Genomic DNA, 16,603 nt, shown 5'->3' on the forward strand with positions numbered 1-16,603 from the left:
GACCTGGAATTGTAGGGACAAAATGGAGCAGGGACTGAAGAAACGGCCATCCAGAGACTCTCCCAACTTGAGATCCATGCCATAAGCAGGCACCAAACCCTGACACTATTGCTGATGCCTTGATGTGCTTGCAGACAGGAGTCAGGCATGGCTGTCCTTGAGAGACTCTACCAGCACTTGACTGAGACAGCTGTAGATAATTACAGCCAACCATTAGATAGAGCCCAAGGACCCCTATGGAAGAGTTAGGGGAAAGATTGAAGGAGCTGAAGGAGATTGCAACACCATAGGAAGAACAACAATATCAACTAAGATGGACCCCTCAGGACTCCCAGGAACTGAGTCACCAACCAAGAGCATGCATGGGCTGGTCCATGGCCCCTGCTATGTTTGTAGTAGAGAAATGCCTTGTCTGGCTTCATTGGGAGAGGATGTGCTTGGTTCTGTGGAGTCTTGATGCCCCAGAGAAAGGGGATGTTATAGGGGTGAGGTGGGCAGGGGAGGAAAATGTAGTGGGGGCTTGTGGAGGGAGATTGGGAAGGGGGACAATATCTGAAATGTAAATAAATAAAATAATTTTAAAAAGAAAAAATTTTATTGGGGAATAGAAAGAAAGAGTGAAAAGGGGTAAAGGCAGAGGAAGGATGGAGAGAGAGAGACAGAGAGAGAGAAATACAGAGAGAGACAGAGAGAAAAGAGCAGTCTTCTTGTAAGCCTGGCTTCCGGTTAGTACCTGGCAGGCAGAGAAACAAGCAAGCTATTGTTAGGTAACTGTTGGGCGTTGCCTACAGAAATTGCTAGCATGATAAATATAGTATATTTTCTAAAAAATTATAAGTTATCACTCTTGTTTAATGTTTAGTACAATTGATCCCCCTAATTCCTCTACCTCTTTGTGTCTATGGATTTTCTCCTATCCTTGTGTGTGTGTGTGTGTGTGTGTGTGTGTGTGTGTGTGTGTGACAGAAAGAGAGACATACATACACACATACACACACACACATACACGCACACACACATGTGGTGGGGGGAGTGGGGGGAGGAGGAGAGGAGATTAAAGGGCAACCTCTGATATTGGTCCTTATCCTCCACCTTGTTTGAGGCTTGCTCTCTGGTCCTTCATTGTTGTGTATGCTAGACTAGCTGTCTTGTAACTTCCAGTCTCTAACCTTCCCCTTTTGCTTTAAAATAGGTATGCTGAGATTACACATACACTACTCTGTCTAGCTTTACATGGGATCTAAATTATAGTCCTCTACTTTCCATGGCATTCTCCCAGCCTAAATGATTAAAAATATAACCTATTAAATCACCTCTATGAATATTCTTAGAATTTATAAGTATTTTAGTATTTTCTATTTCTTCTTGGTTGTTTTAAGTTTGAATTTTCTAGGACTTTTCCCATTATGGTTGCTGTCTTAGTCAGTGCCCTAATGCCGTGAAGAGATACCATCACTACAGCAACTCTGATAAAGGAGACATTTGGTGGATGATCGTTTTAATGTGTTCTTGGATTCGGTGGGCAAGAATTTTATTGAGTATTTCTGCATCGATATTTATATGGGAAATTGGCATGAAGTTCTTTTTCTTTGTTGGATCTTTGTGTGGTTTTGGTATCAGCGTAATTGTGGCTTCGTAGAATGAGTTGGGTAGTGTTCCATCTGTTTCTATTTTGTAGAATAGTTTGAAGAGTATTGGTGTCAGGTCTTCTTTGAAGGTCTGATAGAATTCTGCATTAAAGCCATCTGGTCCTGTGCTTTTTTTGGTTGGAAGACTTTCCATGACCCCTTCAATTTCTTTAGGGGTTATGGGACTGTTTAGATGATATATTTGATCCTGATTTAATTTTGGTATTTGGCATCTGTCTAAGAAATTGTCCATTTCCTTCAGATTATCCAGTTGTGTTGAGTATAGGCTTTGGTAGTAAGATCTGATGATTTTTTTAATTTCCTCAGTTTCTGTTGTTATATCTCCCTTTTCATTTCTAATTTTGTTAATTTGTATAGTCTCTGTGCCCTCTGGTTAGTCTGGCTAAGGGTTTATCTATCTTGTTGATTTTTTCAAAGAACCAGCTCCTGGTTTTGTTGATTCTTTGTATGGTTCTCTTTGTTTCTACTTGATTGATTTCAGCCCTGAGTTTGATGATTTCTTGTCTTCTTCTCCTCCTGGGTGAAATGGCTTCTTTTTGTTCCATGGATTTCAGTTGTGCCATTAAGCTTCTAGTGTATGCTCTCTCCATTTTCTTTTTGGAGGCACTCAGGGCTATGAGTTTTCCTCTTAGCACTGCTTTCAATGTGTCCCATAGAGTTGGGTATGTTGTGCCTTCATAGGCTTCATCCAAGGGGTGCAGGGATGGTTCAATATACGGAAATCCATCAATGCTATCTGCTACATAAACAAACTCAAAGAAAAAAAACACATGAACATTTCATTAGATGCTGAAAAAGAATTTGACAAAATTCAGCATCCTTTCATGCTAAAAGTCTTGGTAAGGACAGGAATTCAAGGCCCATATCTAAACATAGTAAAGGAAATATACAGCAAACCAATAGCCAACATCAAACTAAATGGAGAGAAACTTGAAGCAATCCCACTAAAATCAGGGACTAGACAAGGCTTCCCCCTCTCTCCATATCTTTTCAATATAGTTCTTGAAGTCTTAGATAGAGCAATTAGACAATATAAGGAGGTCAAAGAGATAAAAATTGGAAAGGAAGAATTCAAACTATCACTATTTGCAGATGATATGATAGTATACATAAGTGACCCAAAAAAAACTCTACCAGAGAACTACTACAGCTGATAAACTACTTCAGCAAAGTGGCTGGTACGAAATCAACTCAAGCAAATCAGTAGCCTTTATATACTCAAAGGATAAGCAGACTGAGAAAGAAATTATGGAAATGACACCCTTCACAATAGCCACAAACAGTATAAAGTATCTTGGGGTAATTCTAACCAAAAAAGTGAAAGACCTATATGACAAGATCTTCGGATCTCTGAAAAAGGAAATGGAAGATGACCTCAGGAAATGGAAAAATCTTCCATGCTCGTGGATTGGCAGGATTAATATAGTTAAAATGGCCATCTTGCCAAAAGGAATCTACAGATTCAATGCAATCCCCATCAAAATCCCAACTCAGTTCTTCATAGAGTTAGAAAGAACAATTCTCAAATTCATTCAGAATAACAAAAAACCCAGGATAGCTAAAACTATTCTCAACAGTAAAAGAACTTCTAGGGGAATCACTATCCCAGACCTCAAACATTACTACAGAGCAATATTGATAAAAACTGCATGGTATTAGTACAATGCCAGGCAAGTGGATCAAGGGAATAGGATTGAAGACCCAGAAATGAACCCATACACCTATGGTCAATTGATCTTCAGCAAAGGAGCTGAAACCATTCAGTGGAAAAAAGATAGCCTTTTCAACAATTGGTGCTAGTTCAATTGGAGGTCAGCATGCAGAAGAATGCGAATTGATCCATTCTTATCTCCTTGTACTAAGCTCAACTCCAAGTGTATCAAGGACCTCCACATAAAACCAGACACACTGAAACTGATAGAAAGGAAACTGGGGAAGACCCTTGAGGACATGGGCACAGGGGAAAATGTCCTGAACAGAATACCAATAGTTTATGCTCTAAGATCAAGAATTGACAAATGGGACCTCATAAAATTACAAAGTTTCTGTAAGGCAAAGGATACTGTCAAAAGGATAAAATGGCAACCAACAGATTGGGAAAGGATCTTCACCAATCCTATATCTGACAGAGGGCTAATATCCAATATATACAAAGAACTAAAGAAGTTAGACCCCAGAGAACTAAATAACCCTATTAAAAATGGGATACAGAGCTAAACAAAGAATTTTCACCTGAAGAAATCTGGATGGCTAAGAAGCACCTTAAGATATGTTCAACATCATTAATCATTAGGGAAATGCAAATCAAAACAACCCTGAGATTTCACCTCACACCAGTCAGAATGGCTAAGGTTAAAAACTCAGGAGACAACAGGTGTTGATGAGGATGTGGAGAAAGAGGAACACTCCTCCACTGCTGGTGGGATTGCAAAATGGTACAATCACTTTGGAAGTCAGTCTGGCAGTTCCTCAGAAAGCTGGTTATGAGACTTCCGGAGGACCCTGCTATTCCTCTCCTGGGCATACACCCAGAGGATTCCCTGACATGCAATAAGGACACATGCTCCGCTATGTTCATGGTAGCATTTTTTATAATAGCCAGAAGCTGGAAAGAACTGAGATGTCCCTCAATGGAGGAATGGATACAGAAAATGTGGTATATTTACACAATGGAATACTACCCAGAAATTAAAAACAATGAATTCATGAAATTCTTAGGTAAATGGTTGGAACTGGAAAATATCATCCTAAGTGAGGTAACCCAATCACAAAAGAGTACACATGGAATGCAATCACTAATAAGTGGATATTAATTAGCCCAGAAGTTCTGAATTCTCAAGAGACAGTTAGCATATCAAATGATACCCAAGAAGAGGGAAAGAGAGGGCCCTGGTTCTGAAAATAGTTGATCCAGCATTGTAGGGGAGTACCAGGACAGGGAAATGGGAGGGGGTGATTGGGAAATGGGCGGAGGGAAGAGGGCATATGAGACCGATGGGGAGGGGGGAACCGGGAAAGGGGAAAGCATTTGGAATGTAAACAAAGAATATAGAAAATAAAGAAAAATTAAATAAATTAAGAAGACAAAAGAAAAAAAAAACCTAAAAACCAAAACAACAAAGGCCAATGAGACAAAAAAGAAAAACAAAGCAAGGTGAAGCAAAATTACTATTAAGTTTATTTCTGTTGGGTGACTATTCTTCGGCATGTAGTTTTTCCTGGAGTATAATGTAGTTGACACTTCATTATCTTCTCAATATTATTTTCCCAAATATTATCTTGCAATCAGTAATAAAATCTTGTAGCCTTTTAGTTAAAAAAAATAAAGGAAACATTTAATTTGGGGCTGGCTTACAGTTCAGAGGTTTAGTCCATTGTCATCATTATGGAAAACAAGGCAGCACATAGGCAGATGTGGTGCTGAAGAGATAGTTGAAAGTTCTACATCCGGATCTGAAGGCAGCAGGGAGAGAGACACTTGACCTGACAAGAGTATTTGAAACATCAAAGCTCACCTCCAGTGATACAGCACCTCCTTACAAGGCCACATACTCCAAATAGAGCCACTCCCTGGTGACTAGGCATTCAGACCTATGATCCTATAAGGGCCATTCAAATTCAAACTACCACAGATGAGACTGTGAATTTGGTCTATGATCTAATATAAGTGAGAATGCACCCACATTTACTCCCAAATTTAGTAATTTGAGTTTTCTTTTTAAAATTCTAGTATTTTAGTTGGTGACTTTCTAGTTAAAGTTCTATTAGAGTTGTTAGTCAAAAAACCAACTTTTCGAAGAGCCAACTTCTACTTTGGTTGGGCTTTTTTTAATCTATTGTTATTTTTTATTATCTACTTCACTTATTTGTCTTTTAATCATTATTGCATTTCACTACTCTTCAGCTTTGAATTCTGTTTGGTTACCCACTCACATCGACCCTCAGTTTGTTACAATGAGGGTTTAATATATTAGTTAAGTTTCTTTTGCTATGATAGAACACACTAACAAAAAATAACTTCAGGCAAAAAGGGTTTGCTCCGACTCACAGTTCCAGAAGACTTGGAATCTATCACCGCCAGGAAAGAATGGCAACAGGCCAAGGGAGGAAGGCATGGGAAGAGGCAGGGAAGGGATAACAACAGGCCAGAAGGCATGGCAACAGGCAGGGAGGGCATGGCCCAAGAGAAGAGCAGGTCACATTTTACCTACACCTAGGAAGGAGAGAAGGAGGGAGGGAGGCAGACAGAGGATATGAGCATAAAGATGGGTTGGGAAGGGAATCTTGGAGGAGTTTGGGAAGGGGAAGGAGCATAATAAAAATATTACATGAACATGACTTTTAAATAAAAATATAATATGGAGTGTTTGGAAACTGGATTCTATCTGCTTATGGTTTTGTTGTTTGTTTTTGTTTGTTTTCTGAATTAACCTTCTATAGTCTATGCATTGTTTTGGGTATGCACTTCAACCATAAAGACCCATCTTAAAAGTTCACAGAAACAAATTAGGGGAAGAAATGTTAGCTTTAGTCCCTGGTTTCTGGAGCATTTCTGCATATTATTGAAATAGGAACGTCTCCATTCTTGATTAAGGGATTATGTTTTGGAGCCTCTCAAAAGCCAGTGGACCAGGAGGCAGACAGAAAAGAAAGATAACAAGAGGTAGGCATCATCCCGAAGTCCTGCTTCTAGTAACTGACTGCCACTAACTGGAACCCCTGTTTTAAAGGATCCATAATCTTCCCAAACAGTGCGATAATTGGATGGCCAACTATCCAAGCTCATTGGTCTGTAGAGATATTTCACATTTAAAACATAACACAAAGTTGTTAGCTTTTGGTTTTCCTGGGAGATGGTGGCAGCTTTAAGATGTGGAACAAAATGGAGGTGGTTTCTTTTATCACTGGTGGCATGGTTTTGAAGGAAATAATTAGTGTTTAGCTCCTATATGTTCATCAAACTTACTTCTGGGTTTTGGATCATGAGGTGAGCAGATATGATCACCTATAGAATGGCTACCAAGGTGAGATGCCTTGCCAAAAAAGGCCAAAACAGCAAGCGCATGCATTTCTTGCATACCATAAACTGAAATACTTCCTTGTCATTTCTAAGCTGATTATCTCAGGTATTTGCAATAGTAACAGAAAGCTGAAGAACACAGTCTTTTCCATGTGTTTCTATTCAATTACTTTATCATTCCACAAAGACTAGATGAAGATTTCTAGCAAAGCTCATTTCCCAACATTTTTCAAGGAATACTGTCTGCTGAACTACGTCATCAGTGCTCAACTAAGCAGTTTATGTGCTCCCACCTCAGCCTTCACTTACTGCTCAAGCAGAGGTCTAACTTCAGTGATTGGTCTGTGGGTAAAATCATGAAAAATGACAGCATGTATCCAGTGCAAACCAAGGGAATGTCTCTGCTAAGAACTATGTCTCCAGTGACACTTTAATTATGGTAAAGTATTCATTTGTATTCTTTCTCTGCTGGCAAAACACAAGCCATGCCCTTCAGCTGGTTTGCTTTTTAAAATCAATTTGGAAAAAACAGAGTTTCTCACCAGGACCCATAACTCTGTGTAAATAACTGAATGCCAAAGAGAACATAGATTTTACAGTTTGGTTCTCTGTTAACTGTTCTCCTTTTTCAGTTCATGAATATAGCAGCCTATTGAAGTCTTTAAAGAAATGGCCACCATGATCAGGGTACAAGGTAGTTGTGAAATGTTTTGCCAAAGTCTTGGAAGGGATGACTTTCTCCATCATTCCATCTGGTCCAGGATCCAGTCCACACACAAACTTATTGTCAACTCTGGTCCTAATCCACCAAAAACATTGACGCCTCATTGCTTGATTACCTGTGATGACCTCTAGCTTATGAGTCCTTTGGGAGATGAAGAAAATAGCTTTCCACAAAGATCACAGCACCTCATTTTGACTCAAAGGCTTGTTCTCATGGTAATCTCAAATTTCTTTCAAAGTTACTACTTGAAATAACCTTGTGTTTTGTCTGTCTTCTGTTCCAGCATGGGATTCTTCTTCTGTGAGCCATGGAATACATAAATATAAATGGCATCAGCACTTGTAAGTAGAGCTCCATCAGAGCCTTTAGGTCATTGTCCATTTTGCTTAGTTTCAAGTAATGTATTTAAAAATATATAAATTCTTGTATAATGCATACACATTGCAGCTACTATAAGTACTTTCAAATGCCTCATGGACCTAAAGTTTTGGAAGTTCTGAGTACATATATTATTGCCACAAAAATACTTTAAAAGATATACATTACAGATGCTTGACACATCAACTTGAAAGCATTTGGAATAATTTTTGTTCAACTAATCTGTATCCTACATATAGCCATTTGTCCCATTTTAATAAAAACTTCAGCATTACCTTATAATGAAATGTGTAGTTATGTGTGTGTGTATGTGTGTGGGTGTGTGTATAGGAGTTTATCAGCATGCCATCACATTACTTCCCCTCAAAACTTTTTTTAAGGCTTGCACCCCTTTTATGTATTTATTTTTCTTTTTTATTGGATATTTTCTTTATTTACACTTCAAATGTTATCTCCTTTCCTGGTTTCCCCCTCCCCTGAAACCACCTATTCCATCTTCCCTCCCCTGCCTCTGTGATGGTGGTCTGCCACCCATCCACCCACTCCTGCAACCCCACCCTTGAATTCCCCTACACTGGAGCATAAAGCCTTCACAGGACCAAAGGCCTCTCCTCCCATTGATGCCCGACAAGGCCATCCTCTGCTACATATGCAGCTGGAGTCATGGGTCCCTCCATGTGTATTCCTTGGTTGGTGGTTTAGGCCATGGGAGCTCTGGGGTAGGGTCTGGTTGGTTGATATTATTGCTCTTCCTATGAGGTTGAAAACCCCTTTAGCTCTTTCAGTTCTTTAACTAAATCCTCCATTGGGACCCCACTGGGGACCCTGTACTCAGTCCAATGGTTGGCTGTGATCATCTGCCTCTGTATTTGTCAGGGTTCCTTCCTGTCTTGATCCAGTGTCCTGGGCAGACCTTGGGCACTAGCTCTGTACCCAGTCCCACAACACCCACAGTAGGCTTGACTCCCAGGTAATCTAACACTCCCCTCAAAACTTTTAATGTCCACAAATATGTTTGTTTCAGACACATTACAGGTATTACCACAAGAATTCTGAAGCTGAATGTTTATTTATTTCTAAAATATTAGAATTTTTAAGACAGGTATAATACTACACACATATCTGTGTTATTAGGCAATAATTCTATAGTGATTTATTGTAACCAATCAGGACTCCTTCAGTCCCATCTCCCACATTAGCTTGATATTGGGTCACTCTAAATTAGGTAGTAGATTCAAAATATTCAGAAAACATAAATGATCTCAAATGTTTTATAACTATAATAAAGTTTATCCAATTCAATGTAGTAATATTTTGAAAGTGGAGCTGCCTGTCAAGATAGGACACTCTGCAAATTAAGTGCTCTGCAAACAGGTTGGGTCATATACAGCCATTTCCTTTCTTGTCAAAGGTGAGATGTTGGCCTTTGCTTAAACTGCCTCATCTTTCAGAGCTGTCACCTCTTCCTTGTTTGCATTTTTGAAATCAATAACCCATTATGTGTCATCCCTTAGAATGTGCATTGCTCCATACATTATATTGCTAAAGAGGGGCATGAAAACTCAACGCACCAAACACACACAAGGCCCAAAATAGAAGGGACATCGGGTGCCTGCTATTCTCTTTAATTCAAGTTGATAGTTGGTGTCTCTAGAACCTTCACATTTAGTAATATCTAGATCAACAAGTGTTGTTCACTGATAACCCTCAGATGCTTCTCATAGATTCACTCAAAGAACTCCCTTACCCTCCTTTCCCACATAGCAATAATGTACAAACATAATGAACTCTGCCTGAGAAGATAGCACACTTGCATTGCCGTTGGGAAGTTCTAGGAAGGAAAAAAAAAAGCAGTCAATGTCATGAAAACAGTATGTGATCCAATGGGAAAAGGGTGGATCATTTGGCTTTTCCTGAGCTGATCACACAATGACTCTAGGTTGACATTTGATAAGGGGTGGGACTGAGTTCAGTGTTCTGGTTAGATAGGTGTGTCACAAGTCAGCTCCTGGAAACTGTTCTGCCCTATCTGGGTGGTATGTTTCTTTTCATATCCACATGCCGCTGTTTCAGGCAGGTTTCCAGGAGGATCATCTGTAGGGGAGTTTATTTCTAGTTCCCTTCCTTATAGTAGTGCCCAATAAGAAGCTGACAAATCAGAGGAGATGCACTGATGCCTCAGCTACAGATTTTCTGGAAATCTGACATGTTACAGAAGCACAATTAAGCTGCCTGGTAATATTATAATTTCTCTCTGGTGAGTTACACTCAGTTCAAGTTTACATAGTCATAATTTAAATTATTCTCATGTGTATGTACTGGCTCATTTTATTTTCAAGAATTTTGTTTTTGTGCCCAAGAATAAGAGACATTTTGGGTCATATAAAAACATTGTTGGCTTCCTGAGGATTGTCGCAAGGGTCTTTGACTTAATCACCAAAAACATGTGTTATTTAGCTTTATAATGACATTGAGATTAATGTTCTTCATGATTTTGGGTTTTTTTTTGTTTATTTATTTTGCAGTGCTCAATTTTGACATTTCTTAGTCCAACTCATGCATTGTCTCCTTGGATATTGGAATTCAATTTGTTTCTCACCATCTATGTATTTTCTGCTTTTAGGATGGGACTTTTTCTGTCACTTAAATAGGAGCATGTGCTTCCTTGCCTTACCTGCAGCAAGTTTCTACTGCAAGGCTGTTTTCATGTTTCTCTGAAGAATGCTGCATTAAATGAAACAGAAAAATCCTATACAAATTAATTTGATGATAAATTTTAATCATGTGAAGTGGCATTCTACGAGATGAGTATGTAAAAGTATTATTTCCACATATCCATGTATAAGTATCCTTACATTGCCTCCTGGGTAATGCAGTCTGTAGTATCTACTGCTTCTTTACATTCCTGTTCCAATCTAGAGACTCTAGAAACAGTTATAAGGTACTAGGAATTAAAATATGAATTTAAAATATGAAGAGTCAAATACAGTAGTGCTTCGTGCTCTCCATTTTGACTCTTTAAAAAAAAGATGTCAGATACAAGTTTATTCTGGACCTTTGCATGAGGCTGACTTCAGTCTTGATCAGGTCACTCCTCCGAATAGACATCTTAGCCCTGTGATTCTCTGTCCTTCACTATAACCGTACAGGCAATGCTTCCGGGATCACCAGATGCTGTGATGAACAAATTGCACTGGGGAGCTGCAGAAAGCCTTCCACATAATGCAGAGTGGTTTTGGTTGTTATGGAGATACTGAAATATTTTACTATCTCTCTCTTCTGGACTTTGGTGTCCATTTTCTGTCAATAAACCATTTATAGTTCAAAACAGATTTGTATTGCTATTTCTGAATACATTTATATCTTATATGCCTACTTTTTGCTTGGAAGTTCTTTCTGCATAGAAAGAAAGCATCATTAAGTCAAAGCGGAAGCATTAAAAAAAACTTTCAAAAATGTAAACTTAACTTTATTCAGTGCTGAACATCAACGCAAGTCCTTACTTATGTTGGGCAAGTACTCTATGCAACTACATCCCCATCACTTAAGCTTATAAAATGTTTATGTTCATTTTAAAATCAGGTAATGCAATCTTCACTTGGTTAACAGACTGACTGCTTTTCAATTAAGAAGGCAGGCTCTGAGTCTTGTCTTTTCAAGGGGCTTCTGATAAAGCACTAGAACCTCATATATCACAGATTCATGAACTAAACCTAATGGCTGAAACTTAACAAAAAAAGATCACATTGTGAAACTATGTTTTATGTAGCATTTAGTGAGAATGGTTTGTTTCCTCTGTTCTGCTAATCTCACCCTCTGTGATTTCAAGCCCCTACCCATCACAGGATCTAAGCATGTATTTTTTCTACAGAAGGTGCATAAACAATTCTTTAATGTACCTATCTGTCTTCTGATGAGGTGTGTCTGTACTTCCTCCTCAGGGCTCTTCCACTAGTAAATAGAAAGAGGGCAATGTTTGTTCCCTCATTCTCATTCGATATAATATGGTATAGGCGAATGGATCTGTCTTGAAGTATCTCACTGAGGTGATTGGTCAATGACTTCCCATATCCCCATTTTAAGGCAATATTAGACCAGTCTTAACAACAGACTCATCTAAAGTCTTATAAGGTTTTCAATCATGCTAAACAGACAGAAAACTATATGTGGTTTACAAATTACCTAAATAAGATTGTGTTTCAATGACTGACTTTATTTTTGAAGGAGATATTATCTTTCTTCTAGGACTTAATTGAGTACATTTTGAATGATAGAGCCTAGTAAATGTCTTCTTTTCTAACAGAGCATTATGTAGAAATACCAGGAAAGAATTTGGCAGATGGACTGTGTCTGGCAAATGAACTGGTAAAACTAAGTTTGCATTATTCTCTGGATACACATTGATGTTCGTATAATAGTAATTTTACCATTATGGGCTGGAGAGATGGCTTGGTGGGTAAGAGCACTAGCTGCTCTTCCAGAGGACCTCAGTTCAATTCCCAGCAACCACATGGTAGCTCACAACAACCATCTGTAATGGAGTCCAATGCCCTCTTGTGGTGTGTCTGAGGACAGTGACAGTGTACTCATATAAATAAAATAAATCTTTTTTAAAAACCCAATTTATTACTCTTGCTTCTTTAGAAGTTGATGCCTATAAAAGGGTGACTAAAATCCACACAACGGAAGAATAACCTGTACAACATGGACAAAGCTTCATGGTTTGGTTGCAAAGATTCTGAAAGGACCCATGGAGAGGAGTTAGTGATTGTGCCAGGTGTTGCTCGAACCAGCCAAGAGATCTCGAACTCTTTGCCATTCTCTGACCATGTGCTTCTGGGTCCACCAGAACTAATCTTTTTCATTTTACCATATTTTGTAGGATTTGATGCTTTGCAAAATTTAATGCTTTGAACATTTTCTATCACGGCCTTCTCTGAGTTAAAGATCCTTAGAGCTCAACTTAGGTGTTTCTTGGATGATATATCTGTTGTCCCAGTGGGTGAGAAAAGATTTCCCTGTTTACACTTCCATGACTGTATAATACATTGCTGCCTGATAGCCATTTTATGCAAAGGTCAGGAATGAATCTTACCCATGTGGAAGGTTGCTGCCAAGATCCCAAGGTGGGGATGTTATCCTTTCATAGCTGGATAAAAGAAAGTTGAGATTGGATCATGGGGTGTTATTACAGCTCACTGAATTCATGTGTAAGTAATGAGAGAATCACAGAATCTCTACTTAATGACGAAAAGGACAGGCTGTTAATTCCTCAGAACACAATGCATTTCCTAGGAAACTGATAACCAAATGCTCTCACACCCAAACAGTTAAATAAAGTGTTCTCCAGGTTTTCCCAGTCTTGTGTATCCCCACCCTCAATCAAATTTAAAGCAGAAGAAGCACTGGGAGAAATTATGACTATGTGGCTTTTTGGAAAATGCATTACCTTTATTAATTGTATGTTTATGTGCATACATATACCTATATGCATGTATGAATGTCAGACTATGTGTGGAAATTAATTCTATTTTTCTACCATGTAGTTCTTGGGATCAAATTGAACTGATCATCAGGCTTGACAGTGGGCAACCCTATCACTGAGCCATCTTACAGGCCTTGGCTTTGTATTCTCCCTATTGCGATAAATCAGGGAAATAAAATGCACTGACTTTGTACATAGGAGCATAATAAGCACAAAGCATACACCCTAATTCCTTCTTTCCTAATGTGGAATCTGTGATGAAAATAGGTGGGCACAGAGAAATTAGTTTTTTCTTTTGGTTAATTAGGTCAATGGCAGCTCTATGTCCTTACATATTAAAAAAAAAAAAGATCTTTTGGTTTCAATGATTTCAATGATTTATTTTTAATTGTGTTTTGTTTTTGTTTTTAGTTTGTGTTTCATTAACTTTTTCCATTATTTGTGATATTTCTCCCTATATCTAGATGTCTATATGTCTATAGCTTTTGATACTCATTTACTATTTTTTTTGTCTCCATTGAGTTTCAGTGCATCATCAGGCCCTTTAAGACCTTTTTATTAAAAGTAACAACCACAAAACTCGACACTTGGAGCTCCAATCTTCCTTCTTAAGAATGAATGCCTTCATTGTACACTTGGGTATGTTGTTTTCATTTACATTTTACTCTAGGAATTTCTAATTTTTTTTAATCATTTTCACTGATTCAACCATCATTCAACAGTATATGACTTAGTCTCCATGATTGCATTTATTTTCTGCAGTTTCTATTTAATTTCTAGCTTCATCCAGTGTTGTCAGGTAGACTATAGACCACCATTTTACTTCTCCATTTTTCAGTTGAGGAATAGCTAAGTTGCTTCTACTTTCTGGCTATTATGAATAAGGCTGTTATTGACATAGCTGAGCAAGTGTCCTTGTGGTATGGTGGAGCATCTTTTGGGTGTATGTCCAGAAGTGTTATATAGTTGGGTCTTGAGGTAGAAGTATTCCAAATTTTCTGAGAAACCACCAAATTAATTTCCAAAGAGGTTGAATAAATTTTCACTCTTACTGGCAATAGAGAAATGTTTGTCCACCTTGTTCCATGACTTGACAGCATGTGTTGATGCTTGAATTTTTGATCTGACTGGTATAAGATAGAATCTCAGTGTCACTTTAATTTGTATTTCCCCGATGATTAAAAACTCTGAATATTTCTTTAAGTGCTTTGAGGTCATTAAAGATTCTTTGTTGAGAATTCTCTATTTAGCTCTATACCCCACTTTTTAATTGAGTTATTTCATTTCTTGGTGTTTAATTTCTTGAGTTCGTTATCTTTTCTGGATATTAGCGTCTGTTGGATACAAAGTTGGTGAAGATCGTTTACCATTCAGTGGACTGTTGTTTTGTCCTATTGATGGTGTCCTTTGCCATTTCAGTTTTATTTATTGTTGATCTGTACAGGAAGTTCACTCTTGTGTCAATGTTTTCAGTTTAGATCCATAATTTTTCTTTTATAATAAGTAATGTATCCTCCTTTATGTTGGATTCTTTGATCCACTTGTACTTGCCATTTGTGCAGGGTGATTAATTTGTGCAGGGTGGTTCTAGTTCAATCCAGTTAGAGTAGCAACATTTGCTGAATATACTTTTTTCCATTGTGGTTTTGCCTTCTTTGTCAAAAATAAAGTATCTGTAGATGGGTGTGTTTATTTCTGAGTCTTTGATTATATTACATTAATCAATCTGTCTTCTTTTATCCCAATACCATGCAGGTTTATTACTATTGCTCTATAGTACAGCTTGAAATCAGTGATGGTGACTCCTTCAGGTTTTTTTTTTTTTCAGAATGGTTTTAGATATCCTGATTTGTTTTGTTTTGTTTTGTTTTTCCATACCAAGTTGAGAATTACTCTGTTAAGGTCTGTAAAACATTGTGTTAAAATTTTGATAAAAAATACATTGAATCTGTAGATTGTTTTTGGTAGGATGGCTATTTTTACTCTTTTAATCCTATGGATGCATGAGCATGGGAGATCTTTCCATCTTATTCAATTTATTTCTTTAGGGGCTGGAAATTCTTGTCGTATGGGTCTTTCACTTGGTTGGTTAGATTAAACAAAGATATTTTATATTATTTGTATCTATTATGAAGGATATTATTTCACTAATTTCTTTCTCAACCTATATATCATTTTTGTAAAGAAGGGTTACTGAATTTTTAAAGTATGTTGTATCCAGCAACTGTGTTGAAGGTGTTTATCAGCTGAAGGAGTCCTCTAGTAGAACTTCTGGGATCCAGAAGTGTTATAGCTTGGTCTTTAGGTAGAAATATTCCTAATTTTCTGAAAAACCACCAAATTTATTTCAAACGAGGTTGTATAAGCTTGTACTCCTACCTAGTATATGATGAATACTATCATATAATTTTCAAGTAGTGATTCTTTTACTTTTTCCCTTCTAATTTGTATCCTCTTGGTCTCTTTTTTGTTGTCTTATTGCTCTAGCTAGAACTTCAAGTAGTATGTTAGATACTGAGAGAGTGGGAAGCCTTGTTTTGTTAATGATTTTAGTGGAACTGCTTTATCTTAATCTGATGTTGGATGTTATCTTGCTGTATATTGCTTCTTTTATGTTCAAGTATGTTATGTATCCCTGATCTCTCCAATACTTTTTACATAAAGGTGCTGGATTTTGTCAAAGGCTATTTCAGCACCTAATGAGATGATCATGTGATTTATTTCTTTCATTTTATTTATTTCTTAGATTACATTGATGAATTTTGGTATATTGAACCACCCTTAGTCCCTAAGGTGACGCCTTCTTGATCATGTTGGAGAATTTCTTCTTGGATTCAGTTTGGGAGTGTTTTGCTGAGATTTTTTTTTGTACCAATGTTGTCAAGAGAAATTGGTCTGAAATTCTGTTCCCTTGGTGAGTATTGAGTGTGGTTTATATATCAGGATGACTGTGACTTTATAATTTATCAATATTCCTTCTGTTTCTATTTTATGTGAAATTTTAGGAGGATTGATATCAGCTCTTTGAAAGTCTGATAGAATTCTACACTAAAACCACTGGCCCTGGGTTTCTTGTTCTTGTTGTGAGATTCTTAGTGACTACTTCTATTTCCTTAGAAGTTATAAGTATATTTAAATTGTCTATCTGATCTTGATTTAGCTTTTTGGTAAGTGGTATCTATCAAGAAAATCATCCATTTCATTTAAAATATTCCAACTTTATGGAGTACAGCCTTTTGAAGAAAGATCTAATGATTTTTTTTAAATTTCCTGAGTTTCATTTGTATGTCTCCCTTTTCATTTATGATTTTTTTGGATACTTTCTATCTTTGCCTTTTATTTTGGTT

Source organism: Apodemus sylvaticus, chromosome 14 (genome assembly GCF_947179515.1).
Source record: "Apodemus sylvaticus chromosome 14, mApoSyl1.1, whole genome shotgun sequence".
Classification (NCBI taxonomy): domain Eukaryota; kingdom Metazoa; phylum Chordata; class Mammalia; order Rodentia; family Muridae; genus Apodemus; species Apodemus sylvaticus.